This window comes from Astatotilapia calliptera, chromosome 3 (assembly GCF_964374335.1).
Source record: "Astatotilapia calliptera chromosome 3, fAstCal68.1, whole genome shotgun sequence".
NCBI lineage: Eukaryota > Metazoa > Chordata > Actinopteri > Cichliformes > Cichlidae > Astatotilapia > Astatotilapia calliptera.
In genome coordinates, this window is record NC_137424.1 from 24,367,663 (window position 1) to 24,381,418 (window position 13,756).

General features: G+C 57.7%; 5 non-coding genes and 3 pseudogenes across 5 annotated transcripts; all 8 read right to left on the reverse strand.

The window, feature by feature from the left end:
- Window positions 1-603: 603 nt before the first annotated feature.
- On the reverse strand, window positions 604-722 carry LOC145427373 (5S ribosomal RNA; annotated as a pseudogene).
- A 2,082-nt stretch (window positions 723-2,804) lies between these two features.
- Window positions 2,805-2,923, reverse strand: LOC145426894 (5S ribosomal RNA). The gene has a single exon (XR_013907615.1). It is a non-coding gene; the product is annotated as a 5S ribosomal RNA (ribosomal RNA).
- A 1,770-nt stretch (window positions 2,924-4,693) lies between these two features.
- On the reverse strand, window positions 4,694-4,812 carry LOC145427127 (5S ribosomal RNA). The gene has a single exon (XR_013907851.1). It is a non-coding gene; the product is annotated as a 5S ribosomal RNA (ribosomal RNA).
- Window positions 4,813-5,517: 705 nt separating this feature from the next.
- LOC145427374 (5S ribosomal RNA) lies at window positions 5,518-5,636 on the reverse strand (annotated as a pseudogene).
- A 1,172-nt stretch (window positions 5,637-6,808) lies between these two features.
- LOC145427375 (5S ribosomal RNA) lies at window positions 6,809-6,927 on the reverse strand (annotated as a pseudogene).
- Window positions 6,928-9,009: 2,082 nt separating this feature from the next.
- LOC145426895 (5S ribosomal RNA) lies at window positions 9,010-9,128 on the reverse strand. The gene has a single exon (XR_013907616.1). It is a non-coding gene; the product is annotated as a 5S ribosomal RNA (ribosomal RNA).
- Window positions 9,129-11,957: 2,829 nt separating this feature from the next.
- Window positions 11,958-12,076, reverse strand: LOC145427829 (5S ribosomal RNA). The gene has a single exon (XR_013908371.1). It is a non-coding gene; the product is annotated as a 5S ribosomal RNA (ribosomal RNA).
- A 1,333-nt stretch (window positions 12,077-13,409) lies between these two features.
- Window positions 13,410-13,528, reverse strand: LOC145427164 (5S ribosomal RNA). Its single transcript, XR_013907891.1, has one exon. It is a non-coding gene; the product is annotated as a 5S ribosomal RNA (ribosomal RNA).
- Between the last annotated feature and the right edge of the window lie 228 nt (window positions 13,529-13,756).

The following is a 13,756-nucleotide window of genomic DNA, read 5'->3' on the forward strand; positions in this document are numbered from 1 at the left end:
TAATACCCTAACCCAAAGGCTCAGTTTAGCATTTATCTAACAGCACAGGCCCTGGATTGTTGAAGATGGCCTCAGGAACCAGCACAGGGCCTGGTGTGTTGTACATGGCCACAGCTAGCAGCACAGGGCCTGGTTTGGTGAAGATGGCCTCGGCCAGAAGCGCAGGGCCTGGTGTGATGTGAGTGGCCTGAGCAAGAGCCACAGGCCCTGGTGTGGTGCAAGTGGCCTCAGCCAGAAGCCACAGGCACTGGTGTGGTGTAAGTGGCCTCAGCCAGCAGCCACAGGCCCTGGTGTGGTGTAGGTGGCCTCAGCCAGCAGCCACAGGCCCTGGTGTGGTGTAAGTGCCCTCAGCCAGCAGCCACAGGCCCTGGTGTGGTGTAAGTGGCCTCAGCCAGCAGCCACAGGCCCTGATGTGGTGTAAGTGGCCTCAGCCGGTCACTCAGGCCCTGGTGTGGTGTAGGTGGCATCAGCTAGCAGCACAAGACATTGGAAAACAGCCAAAAGCAATGTCGTTAATGTGCCCTCATTAATGGGCAGCTGCTTTTGGTCTTTTAATACACCCCTTCTCTGGATCAAAAGCGGTTCAATGACATGAAAATGAAAGACTTATAGCACCAGGTATTCCCAGGCAGTCTCCCATCCAAGTACTAACCAAGCCCAGCCCTGCTTAGCTTCCGAGATTAGACGAGGTCGGGCGTGCTCAGGGTGGTATGGCCGTAAGCTGCTGGCCCCAGCACAATGTCTCAATTTATGGATTCAAGAGATTAGGTGGCAAGTACCTGAAGTTACGAAGACAATCCTTTAACCATACCTGCATGTTTGCATAATACCCTAACCCAAAGGCTCAGTTTAGCATTTATCTAACAGCACAGGCCCTGGATTGTTGAAGATGGCCTCAGGAACCAGCACAGGGCCTGGTGTGTTGTACATGGCCACAGCAAGAAGCACAGGGCCTGGTTTGGTGAAGATGGCCTCGGCGAGAAGCGCAGGGCCTGGTGTGATGTGACTGGCCTGAGCAAGAGCCACAGGCCCTGGTGTGGTGTAAGTGGCCTCAGCCAGAAGCCACAGGCACTGGTGTGGTGTAAGTGGCCTCAGCCAGCAGCCACAGGCCCTGGTGTGGTGTAAGTGGCCTCAGCCAGCAGCCACAGGCCCTGGTGTGGTGTAAGTGGCCTCAGCCAGCAGCCACAGGCCCTGGTGTGGTGTAAGTGGCCTCAGCCAGCAGCCACAGGCCCTGGTGTGGTGTAAGTGGCCTCAGCCAGCAGCCACAGGCCCTGGTGTGGTGTAAGTGGCCTCAGCCAGAGCCACAGGCCCTGGTATAGTGTAAGTGGCCTCAACCAGTGCCACAGGCCCTGGTGGGGTGTAAGTGGCCTGAGCAAGAGCCACAGACCCTGGTGTGGTGTAATTGGCCTCAATAGCAACTAATGCCCTGGTGTGGTGTAGGTGGCCTCAGCCAGCAGCCACAGGCCCTGGTGTGGTGTAAGTGGCCTCAGCCAGTGCCACAGGCCCCGGTGTTGTATAAGGGGCCTCAATAGCAACTAATGCCCTGGTGTGGTGTAGGTGGCCTCAGCCAGCAGCCACAGGCCCTGGTGTGGTGTAAGTGGCCTCAGCCAGTGCCAAAGGCCCTGATGTGGTGTAAGTGGCCTCAATAGCAACTAATGCCCTGGTGTGGTGTAAGTGGCCTCAGCCAGCAGCCACAGGCACTGGTGTGGTGTAAGTGGCCTCAGCCAGCAGCCACAGGCCCTGGTGTGGTGTAGTGGCCTCAGCCAGCAGCCACAGGCCCTGGTGTGGTGTAAGTGGCCTGAGCCAGCAGCCACAGGCCCTGGTGTGGTGTATGTGGCCTCAGCCAGAAGCCACAGGCACTGGTGTGGTGTAAGTGCCCTCAGCCAGCAGCCACAGGCCCTGGTGTGGTGTAAGTGACCTCAGCCAGCAGCCACAGGCCCTGGTGTGGTGTAAGTGGCCTCAGCCAGCAGCCACAGGCCCTGGTGTGGTGTAAGTGGCCTCAGCCAGTGCCACAGGCCCTGGTGTGGTGTAAGTGGCCTGAGCAAGAGTCACAGACCCTGGTGTGGTGTAATTGGCCTCAATAGCAACTAATGCCCTGGTGTGGTGTAGGTGGCCTCAGCCAGCAGCCACAGGCCCTGGTGTGGTGTAAGTGGCCTCAGCCAGTGCCACAGGCCCTGGTGTGGTGTAAGTGGCCTGAGCAAGAGCCACAGGCCCTGGTGTGGTGTAAGTGGCCTCAGCCAGCAGCCACAGGCCCTGGTGTGGTGTAAGTGGCCTGAGCAAGAGCCACAGGCCCTGGTGTAGTGTAAGTGGCCTCAGCCAGAAGCCACAGGCACTGGTGTGGTGTAAGTGCCCTCAGCCAGCAGCCACAGGCCCTGGTGTGGTGTAAGTGACCTCAGCCAGCAGCCACAGGCCCTGGTGTGGTGTAAGTGGCCTCAGCCAGCAGCCACAGGCCCTGGTGTGGTGTAAGTGGCCTCAGCCAGTGCCACAGGCCCTGGTGTGGTGTAAGTGGCCTGAGCAAGAGTCACAGACCCTGGTGTGGTGTAATTGGCCTCAATAGCAACTAATGCCCTGGTGTGGTGTAGGTGGCCTCAGCCTGCAGCCACAGGCCCTGATGTGGTGTAAGTGGCCCCAGCCGGTCACTCAGGCCCTGGTGTGGTGTAGGTGGCATCAGCTAGCAGCACAAGACATTGGAAAAGAGCCAAAATCAATGTCGTTAATGTGCCCTCATTAATGGGCAGCTGCTTTTGGTCTTTTAATACACCCCTTCTCTGGATCAAAAGCGGTTCAATGACATGAAAATGAAAGGCTTACAGCACCAGGTATTCCCAGGTAGTCTCCCATCCAAGTACTAACCAAGCCCAGCCCTGTTTAGCTTCCGAGATCAGACGAGGTCGGGCATGCTCAGGGTGGTATGGCCGTAAGCTGCTGGCCCCAGCACAATGTCTCAATTTATGGATTCAACTGATTAGGTGGCAAGTACCTGAAGTTACGAAGACAATCCTTTAACCATACCTGCATGTTTGCATAATACCCTAACCCAAAGGCTCAGTTTAGCATTTATCTAACAGCACAGGCCCTGGATTGTTGAAGATGGCCTCAGGAACCAGCACAGGGCCTGGTGTGTTGTACATGGCCACAGCTAGCAGCACAGGGCCTGGTTTGGTGAAGATGGCCTCGGCCAGAAGCGCAGGGCCTGGTGTGATGTGAGTGGCCTGAGCAAGAGCCACAGGCCCTGGTGTGGTGTAAGTGGCCTCAGCCAGAAGCCACAGGCACTGGTGTGGTGTAAGTGGCCTCAGCCAGCAGCCACAGGACCTGGTGTGGTGTAAGTGGCCTCAGCCAGCAGCCACAGGCCCTGGTGTGGTGTAAGTGGCCTCAGCCAGCAGCCACAGGCCCTGGTGTGGTGTAAGTGGCCTCAGCCAGCAGCCACAGGCCCTGGTGTGGTGTAAGTGGCCTCAGCCAGAGCCACAGGCCCTGGTGTAGTGTAAGTGGCCTCAGCCAGTGCCACAGGCCCTGGTGTGGTGTAAGTGGCCTGAGCAAGAGCCACAGACCCTGGTGTGGTGTAATTGGCCTCAATAGCAACTAATGCCCTGTTGTGGTGTATGTGGCCTCAGCCAGCAGCCACAGGCCCTGGTGTGGTGTAAGTGGCCTCAGCCAGTGCCACAGGCCCTGGTGTGGTGTAAGGGGCCTCAATAGCAACTAATGCCCTGGTGTGGTGTAAGTGGCCTCAGCCAGCAGCCACAGGCACTGGTGTGGTGTAAGTGGCCTCAGCCAGCAGCCACAGGCCCTGGTGTGGTGTAAGTGGCCTCAGCCAGCAGCCACAGGCCCTGGTGTGGTGTAAGTGGCCTGAGCCAGCAGCCACAGGCCCTGGTGTGGTGTAAGTGGCCTCAGCCAGAAGCCACAGGCACTGGTGTGGTGTAAGTGCCCTCAGCCAGCAGCCACAGGCCCTGGTGTGGTGTAAGTGACCTCAGCCAGCAGCCACAGGCCCTGGTGTGGTGTAAGTGGCCTCAGCCAGCAGCCACAGGCCCTGGTGTGGTGTAAGTGGCCTCAGCCAGTGCCACAGGCCCTGGTGTGGTGTAAGTGGCCTGAGCAAGAGTCACAGACCCTGGTGTGGTGTAATTGGCCTCAATAGCAACTAATGCCCTGGTGTGGTGTAGGTGGCCTCAGCCAGCAGCCACAGGCCCTGGTGTGGTGTAAGTGGCCTCAGCCAGTGCCACAGGCCCTGGTGTGGTGTAAGTGGCCTGAGCAAGAGCCACAGGCCCTGGTGTGGTGTAAGTGGCCTCAGCCAGCAGCCACAGGCCTTGGTGTGGTGTAAGTGGCCTGAGCAAGAGCCACAGGCCCTGGTGTGGTGTAAGTGGCCTCAGCCAGAAGCCACAGGCACTGGTGTGGTGTAAGTGCCCTCAGCCAGCAGCCACAGGCCCTGGTGTGGTGTAAGTGACCTCAGCCAGCAGCCACAGGCCCTGGTGTGGTGTAAGTGGCCTCAGCCAGCAGCCACAGGCCCTGATGTGGTGTAAGTGGCCCCAGCCGGTCACTCAGGCCCTGGTGTGGTGTAGGCGGCATCAGCTAGCAGCACAAGACATTGGAAAAGAGCCAAAAGCAATGTCGTTAATGTGCCCTCATTAATGGGCAGCTGCTTTTGGTCTTTTAATACACCCCTTCTCTGGATCAAAAGCGGTTCAATGACATGAAAATGAAAGGCTTACAGCACCAGGTATTCCCAGGTAGTCTCCCATCCAAATACTAACCAAGCCCAGCCCTGCTTAGCTTCCGAGATCAGACGAGGTCGGGCATGCTCAGGGTGGTATGGCCGTAAGCTGCTGGCCCCAGCACAATGTCTCAATTTATGGATTCAACTGATTAGGTGGCAAGTACCTGAAGTTACGAAGACAATCCTTTAACCATACCTGCATGTTTGCATAATACCCTAACCCAAAGGCTCAGTTTAGCATTTATCTAACAGCACAGGCCCTGGATTGTTGAAGATGGCCTCAGGAACCAGCACAGGGCCTGGTGTGTTGTACATGGCCACAGCTAGCAGCACAGGGCCTGGTTTGGTGAAGATGGCCTCGGCCAGAAGCGCAGGGCCTGGTGTGATGTGAGTGGCCTGAGCAAGAGCCACAGGCCCTGGTGTGGTGCAAGTGGCCTCAGCCAGAAGCCACAGGCACTGGTGTGGTGTAAGTGGCCTCAGCCAGCAGCCACAGGCCCTGGTGTGGTGTAGGTGGCCTCAGCCAGCAGCCACAGGCCCTGGTGTGGTGTAAGTGCCCTCAGCCAGCAGCCACAGGCCCTGGTGTGGTGTAAGTGGCCTCAGCCAGCAGCCACAGGCCCTGATGTGGTGTAAGTGGCCTCAGCCGGTCACTCAGGCCCTGGTGTGGTGTAGGTGGCATCAGCTAGCAGCACAAGACATTGGAAAACAGCCAAAAGCAATGTCGTTAATGTGCCCTCATTAATGGGCAGCTGCTTTTGGTCTTTTAATACACCCCTTCTCTGGATCAAAAGCGGTTCAATGACATGAAAATGAAAGACTTATAGCACCAGGTATTCCCAGGCAGTCTCCCATCCAAGTACTAACCAAGCCCAGCCCTGCTTAGCTTCCGAGATTAGACGAGGTCGGGCGTGCTCAGGGTGGTATGGCCGTAAGCTGCTGGCCCCAGCACAATGTCTCAATTTATGGATTCAAGAGATTAGGTGGCAAGTACCTGAAGTTACGAAGACAATCCTTTAACCATACCTGCATGTTTGCATAATACCCTAACCCAAAGGCTCAGTTTAGCATTTATCTAACAGCACAGGCCCTGGATTGTTGAAGATGGCCTCAGGAACCAGCACAGGGCCTGGTGTGTTGTACATGGCCACAGCAAGAAGCACAGGGCCTGGTTTGGTGAAGATGGCCTCGGCGAGAAGCGCAGGGCCTGGTGTGATGTGACTGGCCTGAGCAAGAGCCACAGGCCCTGGTGTGGTGTAAGTGGCCTCAGCCAGAAGCCACAGGCACTGGTGTGGTGTAAGTGGCCTCAGCCAGCAGCCACAGGCCCTGGTGTGGTGTAAGTGGCCTCAGCCAGCAGCCACAGGCCCTGGTGTGGTGTAAGTGGCCTCAATAGCAACTAATGCCCTGGTGTGGTGTAAGTGGCCTCGGCCAGCAGCCACAGGGCCTGGTGTGATAGGAGTGGCCTGAGCAAGAGCCACAGGCCCTGGTGTGGAGTAAGTGGCCTGAGCAAGAGCCACAGGCCCTGGTGTGGTGTAAGTGGCCTCAGCCAGAGCCACAGGCCCTGGTGTGGTGTAAGTGGCCTCAGAAGCAAATAAGGCCGTGGTGTGGTGTAAGTGGCCTCAGCCAGAGCCACAGGCCCTGGTGTGGTGTAAGTGGCCTCAATAGCAACTAAGGCCCTGGTGTGGTGTAAGTGGCCTCATCCAGCAGCCACAGGCCTTGGTGTGGTGTAAGTCGCCTCATCCAGCAGCCACAGGCCCTGGTGTGGTAAAAGTGGCCTGAGCAAGAGCCACAGACCCTGGTGTGGTGTAATTGGCCTCAATAGCAAGTAAGGCCCTGGTGTGGTGTAGGTGGCCTCAGCCAGCAGCCACAGGCCCTGGTGTGGTGTAAGTGGCCTCAGCCAGCAACCACAGGCCCTGATGTGGTGTAAGTGGCCCCAGCCGGTCACTCAGGCCCTGGTGTGGTGTAAGTGGCATCAGCTAGCAGCACAAGACATTGGAAAACAGCCAAAAGCAATGTCGTTAATGTGCCCTCATTAATGGGCAGCTGCTTTTGGTCTTTTAATACACCCCTTCTCTGGATCAAAAGCGGTTCAATGACATGAAAATGAAAGACTTATAGCACCAGGTATTCCCAGGCAGTCTCCCATCCAAGTACTAACCAAGCCCAGCCCTGCTTAGCTTCCGAGATTAGACGAGGTCGGGCGTGCTCAGGGTGGTATGGCCGTAAGCTGCTGGCCCCAGCACAATGTCTCAATTTATGGATTCAAGAGATTAGGTGGCAAGTACCTGAAGTTACGAAGACAATCCTTTAACCATACCTGCATGTTTGCATAATACCCTAACCCAAAGGCTCAGTTTAGCATTTATCTAACAGCACAGGCCCTGGATTGTTGAAGATGGCCTCAGGAACCAGCACAGGGCCTGGTGTGTTGTACATGGCCACAGCAAGAAGCACAGGGCCTGGTTTGGTGAAGATGGCCTCGGCGAGAAGCGCAGGGCCTGGTGTGATGTGACTGGCCTGAGCAAGAGCCACAGGCCCTGGTGTGGTGTAAGTGGCCTCAGCCAGAAGCCACAGGCACTGGTGTGGTGTAAGTGGCCTCAGCCAGCAGCCACAGGCCCTGGTGTGGTGTAAGTGGCCTCAGCCAGCAGCCACAGGCCCTGGTGTGGTGTAAGTGGCCTCAGCCAGCAGCCACAGGCCCTGGTGTGGTGTAAGTGGCCTCAGCCAGCAGCCACAGGCCCTGGTGTGGTGTAAGTGGCCTCAGCCAGCAGCCACAGGCCCTGGTGTGGTGTAAGTGGCCTCAGCCAGAGCCACAGGCCCTGGTATAGTGTAAGTGGCCTCAACCAGTGCCACAGGCCCTGGTGGGGTGTAAGTGGCCTGAGCAAGAGCCACAGACCCTGGTGTGGTGTAATTGGCCTCAATAGCAACTAATGCCCTGGTGTGGTGTAGGTGGCCTCAGCCAGCAGCCACAGGCCCTGGTGTGGTGTAAGTGGCCTCAGCCAGTGCCACAGGCCCCGGTGTTGTATAAGGGGCCTCAATAGCAACTAATGCCCTGGTGTGGTGTAGGTGGCCTCAGCCAGCAGCCACAGGCCCTGGTGTGGTGTAAGTGGCCTCAGCCAGTGCCAAAGGCCCTGATGTGGTGTAAGTGGCCTCAATAGCAACTAATGCCCTGGTGTGGTGTAAGTGGCCTCAGCCAGCAGCCACAGGCACTGGTGTGGTGTAAGTGGCCTCAGCCAGCAGCCACAGGCCCTGGTGTGGTGTAGTGGCCTCAGCCAGCAGCCACAGGCCCTGGTGTGGTGTAAGTGGCCTGAGCCAGCAGCCACAGGCCCTGGTGTGGTGTATGTGGCCTCAGCCAGAAGCCACAGGCACTGGTGTGGTGTAAGTGCCCTCAGCCAGCAGCCACAGGCCCTGGTGTGGTGTAAGTGACCTCAGCCAGCAGCCACAGGCCCTGGTGTGGTGTAAGTGGCCTCAGCCAGCAGCCACAGGCCCTGGTGTGGTGTAAGTGGCCTCAGCCAGTGCCACAGGCCCTGGTGTGGTGTAAGTGGCCTGAGCAAGAGTCACAGACCCTGGTGTGGTGTAATTGGCCTCAATAGCAACTAATGCCCTGGTGTGGTGTAGGTGGCCTCAGCCAGCAGCCACAGGCCCTGGTGTGGTGTAAGTGGCCTCAGCCAGTGCCACAGGCCCTGGTGTGGTGTAAGTGGCCTGAGCAAGAGCCACAGGCCCTGGTGTGGTGTAAGTGGCCTCAGCCAGCAGCCACAGGCCCTGGTGTGGTGTAAGTGGCCTGAGCAAGAGCCACAGGCCCTGGTGTAGTGTAAGTGGCCTCAGCCAGAAGCCACAGGCACTGGTGTGGTGTAAGTGCCCTCAGCCAGCAGCCACAGGCCCTGGTGTGGTGTAAGTGACCTCAGCCAGCAGCCACAGGCCCTGGTGTGGTGTAAGTGGCCTCAGCCAGCAGCCACAGGCCCTGGTGTGGTGTAAGTGGCCTCAGCCAGTGCCACAGGCCCTGGTGTGGTGTAAGTGGCCTGAGCAAGAGTCACAGACCCTGGTGTGGTGTAATTGGCCTCAATAGCAACTAATGCCCTGGTGTGGTGTAGGTGGCCTCAGCCTGCAGCCACAGGCCCTGATGTGGTGTAAGTGGCCCCAGCCGGTCACTCAGGCCCTGGTGTGGTGTAGGTGGCATCAGCTAGCAGCACAAGACATTGGAAAAGAGCCAAAATCAATGTCGTTAATGTGCCCTCATTAATGGGCAGCTGCTTTTGGTCTTTTAATACACCCCTTCTCTGGATCAAAAGCGGTTCAATGACATGAAAATGAAAGGCTTACAGCACCAGGTATTCCCAGGTAGTCTCCCATCCAAGTACTAACCAAGCCCAGCCCTGTTTAGCTTCCGAGATCAGACGAGGTCGGGCATGCTCAGGGTGGTATGGCCGTAAGCTGCTGGCCCCAGCACAATGTCTCAATTTATGGATTCAACTGATTAGGTGGCAAGTACCTGAAGTTACGAAGACAATCCTTTAACCATACCTGCATGTTTGCATAATACCCTAACCCAAAGGCTCAGTTTAGCATTTATCTAACAGCACAGGCCCTGGATTGTTGAAGATGGCCTCAGGAACCAGCACAGGGCCTGGTGTGTTGTACATGGCCACAGCTAGCAGCACAGGGCCTGGTTTGGTGAAGATGGCCTCGGCCAGAAGCGCAGGGCCTGGTGTGATGTGAGTGGCCTGAGCAAGAGCCACAGGCCCTGGTGTGGTGTAAGTGGCCTCAGCCAGAAGCCACAGGCACTGGTGTGGTGTAAGTGGCCTCAGCCAGCAGCCACAGGACCTGGTGTGGTGTAAGTGGCCTCAGCCAGCAGCCACAGGCCCTGGTGTGGTGTAAGTGGCCTCAGCCAGCAGCCACAGGCCCTGGTGTGGTGTAAGTGGCCTCAGCCAGCAGCCACAGGCCCTGGTGTGGTGTAAGTGGCCTCAGCCAGAGCCACAGGCCCTGGTGTAGTGTAAGTGGCCTCAGCCAGTGCCACAGGCCCTGGTGTGGTGTAAGTGGCCTGAGCAAGAGCCACAGACCCTGGTGTGGTGTAATTGGCCTCAATAGCAACTAATGCCCTGTTGTGGTGTATGTGGCCTCAGCCAGCAGCCACAGGCCCTGGTGTGGTGTAAGTGGCCTCAGCCAGTGCCACAGGCCCTGGTGTGGTGTAAGGGGCCTCAATAGCAACTAATGCCCTGGTGTGGTGTAAGTGGCCTCAGCCAGCAGCCACAGGCACTGGTGTGGTGTAAGTGGCCTCAGCCAGCAGCCACAGGCCCTGGTGTGGTGTAAGTGGCCTCAGCCAGCAGCCACAGGCCCTGGTGTGGTGTAAGTGGCCTGAGCCAGCAGCCACAGGCCCTGGTGTGGTGTAAGTGGCCTCAGCCAGAAGCCACAGGCACTGGTGTGGTGTAAGTGCCCTCAGCCAGCAGCCACAGGCCCTGGTGTGGTGTAAGTGACCTCAGCCAGCAGCCACAGGCCCTGGTGTGGTGTAAGTGGCCTCAGCCAGCAGCCACAGGCCCTGGTGTGGTGTAAGTGGCCTCAGCCAGTGCCACAGGCCCTGGTGTGGTGTAAGTGGCCTGAGCAAGAGTCACAGACCCTGGTGTGGTGTAATTGGCCTCAATAGCAACTAATGCCCTGGTGTGGTGTAGGTGGCCTCAGCCAGCAGCCACAGGCCCTGGTGTGGTGTAAGTGGCCTCAGCCAGTGCCACAGGCCCTGGTGTGGTGTAAGTGGCCTGAGCAAGAGCCACAGGCCCTGGTGTGGTGTAAGTGGCCTCAGCCAGCAGCCACAGGCCTTGGTGTGGTGTAAGTGGCCTGAGCAAGAGCCACAGGCCCTGGTGTGGTGTAAGTGGCCTCAGCCAGAAGCCACAGGCACTGGTGTGGTGTAAGTGCCCTCAGCCAGCAGCCACAGGCCCTGGTGTGGTGTAAGTGACCTCAGCCAGCAGCCACAGGCCCTGGTGTGGTGTAAGTGGCCTCAGCCAGCAGCCACAGGCCCTGGTGTGGTGTAAGTGGCCTCAGCCAGTGCCACAGGCCCTGGTGTGGTGTAAGTGGCCTGAGCAAGAGTCACAGACCCTGGTGTGGTGTAATTGGCCTCAATAGCAACTAATGCCCTGGTGTGGTGTAGGTGGCCTCAGCCAGCAGCCACAGGCCCTGGTGTGGTGTAAGTGGCCTCAGCCAGTGCCACAGGCCCTGGTGTGGTGTAAGTGGCCTGAGCAAGAGCCACAGACCCTGGTGTGGTGTAATTGGCCTCAATAGCAACTAATGCCCTGGTGTGGTGTAAGTGGCCTCAGCCAGCAGCCACAGGCCCTGGTGTGGTGTAAGTGGCCTCAGCCAGCAGCCACAGGCCCTGGTGTGGTGTAAGTGGCCTCAGCCAGCAGCCACAGGCCCTGGTGTGGTGTAAGTGGCCTCAGCCAGAGCCACAGGCCCTGGTGTGGTGTAAGTGGCCTCAGCCAGTGCCACAGGCCCTGGTGTGGTGTAAGTGGCCTGAGCAAGAGCCAAAGACCCTGGTGTGGTGTAATTGGCCTCAATAGCAACTTATGCCCTGGTGTGGTGTAAGTGGCCTCAGCCAGCAGCCACAGGCCCTGGTGTGGTGTAAGTGGCCTCAATAGCAACTAATGCCCTGGTGTGGTGTAAGTGGCCTCAGCCAGCAGCCACAGGCCCTGGTGTGGTGTAAGTGGCCTCAGCCAGCAGCCACAGGCCCTGGTGTGGTGTAAGTGGCCTGAGCAAGAGCCACAGGCCCTGGTGTGGTGTAAGTGGCCTCAGCCAGAAGCCACAGGCACTGGTGTGGTGTAAGGGGCCTCAATAGCAACTAATGCCCTGGTGTGGTGTAAGTGACCTCAGCCAGCAGCCACAGGCCCTGGTGTGGTGTAAGTGGCCTCAGCCAGCAGCCACAGGCCCTGGTGTGGTGTAAGTGGCCTCAGCCAGTGCCACAGACCCTGGTGTGGTGTAATTGGCCTCAATAGCAACTAATGCCCTGGTGTGGTGTAAGTGGCCTCAGCCAGCAGCCACAGGCCCTGGTGTGGTGTAAGTGGCCTCAGCCAGCAGCCACAGGCCCTGATGTGGTGTAAGTGGCCCCAGCCGGTCACTCAGGCCCTGGTGTGGTGTAGGTGGCATCAGCTAGCAGCACAAGACATTGGAAAACAGCCAAAAGCAATGTCGTTAATGTGCCCTCATTAATGGGCAGCTGCTTTTGGTCTTTTAATACACCCCTTCTCTGGATCAAAAGCGGTTCAATGACATGAAAATGAAAGGCTTACAGCACCAGGTATTCCCAGGTAGTCTCCCATCCAAGTACTAACCAAGCCCAGCCCTGCTTAGCTTCCGAGATCAGACGAGGTCGGGCGTGCTCAGGGTGGTATGGCCGTAAGCTGCTGGCCCCAGCACAATGTCTCAATTTATGGATTCAACTGATTAGGTGGCAAGTACCTGAAGTTACGAAGACAATCCTTTAACCATACCTGCATGTTTGCATAATACCCTAACCCAAAGGCTCAGTTTAGCATTTATCTAACAGCACAGGCCCTGGATTGTTGAAGATGGCCTCAGGAACCAGCACAGGGCCTGGTGTGTTGTACATGGCCACAGCTAGCAGCACAGGGCCTGGTGTGATGTGAGTGGCCTCGGCCAGAAGCCACAGGCACTGGTGTGGTGTAAGTGGCCTCAGCCAGCAGCCACAGGCCCTGGTGTGGTGTAAGTGGCCTCAGCCAGCAGCCACAGGCCCTGGTGTGGTGTAAGTGGCCTCAGCCAGCAGCCACAGGCCCTGGTGTGGTGTAAGTGGCCTCAGCCAGAGCCACAGGTCCTGGTGTGGTGTAAGTGGCCTCAGCCAGTGCCACAGGCCCTGGTGTGGTGTAAGTGGCCTCAGCCAGAAGCCACAGGCCCTGGTGTGGTGTAAGTGGCCTCAGCCAGCAGCCACAGGCCCTGGTGTGGTGTAATTGGCCTCAGCCAGAGCCACAGGTCCTGGTGTGGTGTAAGTGGCCTCAGCCAGTGCCACAGGCCCTGGTGTGGTGTAAGTGGCCTGAGCAAGAGCCACAGACCCTGGTGTGGTGTAATTGGCCTCAATAGCAACTAATGCCCTGGTGTGGTGTAGGTGGCCTCAGCCAGCAGCCACAGGCCCTGGTGTGGTGTAAGTGGCCTCAATAGCAACTAATGCCCTGGTGTGGTGTAAGTGGCCTCAGCCAGCAGCCACAGGCCCTGGTGTGGTGTAAGTGGCCTCAGCCAGAGCCACAGGTCCTGGTGTGGTGTAAGGGGCCTCAATAGCAACTAATGCCCTGGTGTGGTGTAAGTGACCTCAGCCAGCAGCCACAGGCCCTGGTGTGGTGTAAGTGGCCTCAGCCAGCAGCCACAGGCCCTGGTGTGGTGTAAGTGGCCTCAGCCAGCAGCCACAGACCCTGGTGTGGTGTAATTGGCCTCAATAGCAACTAATGCCCTGGTGTGGTGTAAGTGGCCTCAGCCAGCTGCCACAGGCCCTGGTGTGGTGTAAGTGGCCTCAGCCAGCAGCCACAGGCCCTGATGTGGTGTAAGTGGCCCCAGCCGGTCACTCAGGCCCTGGTGTGGTGTAGGTGGCATCAGCTAGCAGCACAAGACATTGGAAAACAGCCAAAAGCAATGTCGTTAATGTGCCCTCATTAATGGGCAGCTGCTTTTGGTCTTTTAATACACCCCTTCTCTGGATCAAAAGCGGTTCAATGACATGAAAATGAAAGGCTTACAGCACCAGGTATTGCCAGGTAGTCTCCCATCCAAGTACTAACCAAGCCCAGCCCTGCTTAGCTTCCGAGATCAGACGAGGTCGGGCGTGCTCAGGGTGGTATGGCCGTAAGCTGCTGGCCCCAGCACAATGTCTCAATTTATGGATTCAACTGATTAGGTGGCAAGTACCTGAAGTTACGAAGACAATCCTTTAACCATACCTGCATGTTTGCATAATACCCTAACCCAAAGGCTCAGTTTAGCATTTATCTAACAGCACAGGCCCTGGATTGTTGAAGATGGCCTCAGGAACCAGCACAGGGCCTGGTGTGTTGTACATGGCCACAGCTAGCAGCACAG